A 4031-nucleotide genomic window follows, 5' to 3' on the forward strand; every position below is an offset into this window, starting at 1 on the left:
TTCCCTACATATCGAGATTTATGATTCATACTTGGAAAAGATGTTGTTTTTATGAGATGTAAAGGACGTTTAGGTAATGACTGCCTGAGTTTTGGCTTGCGTGTGCTGGCAGTGACGAGCCCTCATGTACCTCCTGGAATCGTGTCAAGCGGGTTGGTGACATGAAGTCTTTTCTTGAAAGACTCTTGATGCTTGACCCTCTCTGTAGATTATCGAGGCATTTAGTGCCGTGTATTAAAATGAATGATGGCACACTGATGTTTTCCTTGCTCTTTAAATTCTTAGAAGGAAGGGATTTGCTGCAATTCCATCAAAGTCCTTACGATGGCTCGGAAATTGCCTTCCTGTTTGTCGGGGAGACTGGCAGCCCTTTCCAGTTGGTGACTCCTCTGTGTAAACAGTGCTTGTGACTGATTTGATTTGGTGTTCGTACCGAAAAATGCAGTGTGCAAGGGAATGTGCCTTTGGAAGCCAGGTTTGGGATGTTTCAGCTTTAGGCTCGTCCAGTGTGAGCAGAGTTTGCGCTTGGGGTATGTGTTCGTGGTGAGATCAGCTGCCAAAGGCGATGGGGCTCCTTCCTCTGTGTTTCATTAACCCCTGATGCTTTGTCGGTCCAAGGGCTGCTTCAGCCCTATGACAGTGTAAACGCTGAAAAACTGCAAATATCAAATGCAATTTAAAGATCTGTCTGCCTGGTTTTGCTCTGAGTAAAATCTGAGACAAAATTTTCCTACAGAAAGAAAACAATTCTCTACCTCCTGCGTCCTTTTCTGTCTGTGTCTCTAACTTGCTGGTTCCAATTGTCTTCAAGTAGGTATTTTATTCTCCTAGGAAATTTTGTTGTGGTGATGTGTGGTGTGGGGTTTTTTCCCTAGGGTTCCTCGGAACAACTTAGGTCTTTCTCTAAAAATAAAACAAAAAATTATCTGATCAGTGTAATTGTCAAGTGTTATCAGGAAGGAGTCTAGTCGGAGTATCTTGAACAAAAAATGAAGCTACTGTGAGCAGCGTGCTGTCAGCGTCGCTCTTAATGCGTGGCAGTGGTGTTTCTGAAGCAGATACTCCTGAGCTGATGTGCTGGTGTTGGGAGCGGTGGACGATCAGGCCCTTTTTTCAGTCAGGAGGATGAAAAGGCAGCGTGTGGTACAACTGGCAGGGGCCTCGAGAGAGCAGACTTCAGGTTCTCGCTCTGTGGGGTGACTCTGGGCAAGACTCGTTGGTCTGAGCCGCAGCCTGTGCACGTTGTGAGAAGCTCAGGTGATAGACCAGTGGTAGCCATTTAGATACCAGCTGGAACCCACGGCATCCATTTGTGTGTGAACACACCTTCCCGCTGCTGCTGCTGTGTGTGTCTAGTTATCCAGAGATTAACCTCCACAAGAACAATTTTGGTTTTTTAGGTTACTTATTTTTCCACTATATATGTTAGAGTCCAACCTTTGGGTTTTTTCATTGTTTTAGAGAGACTTGCTCTTTTAAGAGACACAGCTCTCTGATCAGCCCATGCTGTAGAAATGTTGGAGGGGTTTTGTCCTGGCAAATACAATGAGCAATTTCAAAGCCAGCACCCAGCCAAATACACCTGTTTGCTGTGATCAGCACAAAATCGTTCATGTAGCAGATGAAACAGTTAGAAAAACAGACGATTGCTCTAGCAGGAGGATGAAGATGCCAAACTGTTGACCCTAAATCGGAGGGCTTTAGTTGCTTAATGTGAATTGTGCTCCGAGCATGCCTGAATTTGTATTCGTAAGGCAAATATTGCAATAAACACAGAAACAGGTGGAATACCTTACTTTAAAGGTACCTTACTTTAAGGTAAGGGTGATACCTTACTTTAAAAACAAAACAACGTTTGAACAGCACATTTAGGGCTGAGAGCTACCCTGACCCAAACTTGATGAGTTTCTGGGGTGCTTTTGGTCAGACTTTCCTTCCTGGAGAACTTGAGCTGAGGTGACAGTTTTGCACCTGCTTCTCACAAGTTTAAAAACAAAATTTTCCGGGAGATAAGACTGTAGTGTCTGTTAGCAAGCTTGGGGAGAAGAAAATAAACCTGAAAGAGCAGGAATCTCTTTCGTGTGTTTGCAGGTAGATGTTTGTCGTGGCAGCCGGCAGTCCCACGGTGTGAGGGAGGCTGGTGGGGATAAGGCTGCTCTTGGGTTCATTTATCTTGCTGGTCTCTGTTTCCTAGCAGTCTCTGTGGTAGTGGAACTCACTGGACTGGGTAACTCTTCGTGTCAAGTGATTGTGTTTCTGGTAGCATGACAGTATTTCTGAAAAACAGCTTGTCCATTAAGGTTTCGTGGGCTTAGCTGAGGTGTCGTAGTGGTTGCCTGCCTGATGCAGATGCCTCAGATCCCAGGTTCAGGGGGACCAAGGACAACCACAGAGATTTTTGTCCACTTGGAATTGGTCCTTTTGCTTGCTGAGTTGTGAAGGAGTTTTCCCATCCCTTGCCCAGCTCAATTCAAAATGGAGAATGCAGTTAATTTACGTTCCTGAAGGACAATTAGGTTCTGCTCTGAGCTCCTTATGTGCACTCAAGTAAGCAGAAGTCCCATAAACCGAAGGTGACATTCTGCCCTCTAAGAATCCACCTCTTGGACAGCAGAAAGTAACTCATGATTAATTTTCCCCTGTAAGTAGTAATTACAATTTTTAAAATTTTGTCTATTGGGTGTTCCATGTCCAGCCTGTGACAAAGGGGTTCCCTGTGGCGGCTGTCACACGAGGCTGTGTCTGCACGAGCCCTCAGAGCCGGGTTCACCTCTGCAGAGCTGCTTGTTGGAGAGCAAGAGAGCTGCTTCTGGCACTGCCCCCTGCCTGACCAGGGGACCCGTGTGCCAGAAGGCTCTAAAACACATCGCCAGAAGCACCAAATGAAAGGGTGATGTTGGTAGCCAGCCCGTCTGCTCTGGCTTATCTGCTGTGTCCCCAGTTGTATGTCAGAGTCCTCCTTACACCTGCTTGATAGGTGAGAGTGCTGCAGAGAGCTTGGGACTCTTCCAGAGAATTCAACTGGGCAATACACGCTTTAAGCATTTAATCAAGATTTTTTTCTTTTGAATGACTGTTGTAGAGCCTAAGATGATCCTTTCTGAAGAAAGGACTGTCTGAAAACAGACCCTTCTGAGCAGGTCCAAGAGCCTGTCCTGTGGTGCGGGCATGTGCATGCTGAAGATCTAAGATCAGCCCAGTTGCCAGTAATGGCCCTTCTGCCAGCCCCGCTAAGACAGCGCAGCAACAGCTCCGCTTGTTGGGCCAGTTGAAGGCCAATAGAAAAAGAAACGGCAGCTGCTTGTTACACTCTGTAGTCCCACTACTGCTACAGGGCACTGTCCTTTCCTGCTCTTCGAGCTTGTTCTCCAGGGCAGACGGAGGAGCTGCTGTGGGCTCAGCTCTGTGACGGTTGTAGTTGCTGGGCTCTCCCTGAGCAAAGGCAAGTGGAAGGAATGAAGGATCAATGCTCAGTGAAGGATTGTACTCAGTGAAGAATATGAGAAAAGGTGTTGGGTTTAAAGCGCTCTAAGTCAGCGTGGTGTTCAGCCCTGCACCGGTATTTTTTGTACCCGTTTGGCTTTTGCGTGAAATCGTGTACAGAACCCTGTTGAACGCGGCTGAACGTGTGTGGGTCCAGACTAGAAGCAGCTTAAATGGAGGACAGGAGAGGTGGAAACGAGTGTCTGGAGGGTGGGAAAGGAGCATCAGTACGACAGCAGTGTTGAGGTGGAGATGTTCCTCCGTAGCGGTGGCCCTCTGACCTCATTGGTGTCTGCCCTGGCATGGCAGGGTGGCAAAGCTGCTCCTGCTGGCCTGCAGATGCCCCGAGCCTGGAGGCAGCAGGTCACTCCGGAGCCAGCTGCTCTCTGCAAGGGCTGGAGCCTGTTGTTTGCCCTTTGCTCACATTTGCACCCTGACCGCTGGTGTAATTCATAAAGAACCTCAGTTTTCCGTAGAGTTTTTAGGAGCTGGAGCCTGAGGCTGGGAGTCACGGAACGCCGGCTGCCATCGCTGCTGCCCCGCGGAGC

This window comes from Buceros rhinoceros, unplaced genomic scaffold, assembly GCF_000710305.1.
Source record: "Buceros rhinoceros silvestris isolate BGI_N320 unplaced genomic scaffold, ASM71030v1 scaffold45637, whole genome shotgun sequence".
In the NCBI taxonomy this organism is placed as follows: domain Eukaryota; kingdom Metazoa; phylum Chordata; class Aves; order Bucerotiformes; family Bucerotidae; genus Buceros; species Buceros rhinoceros.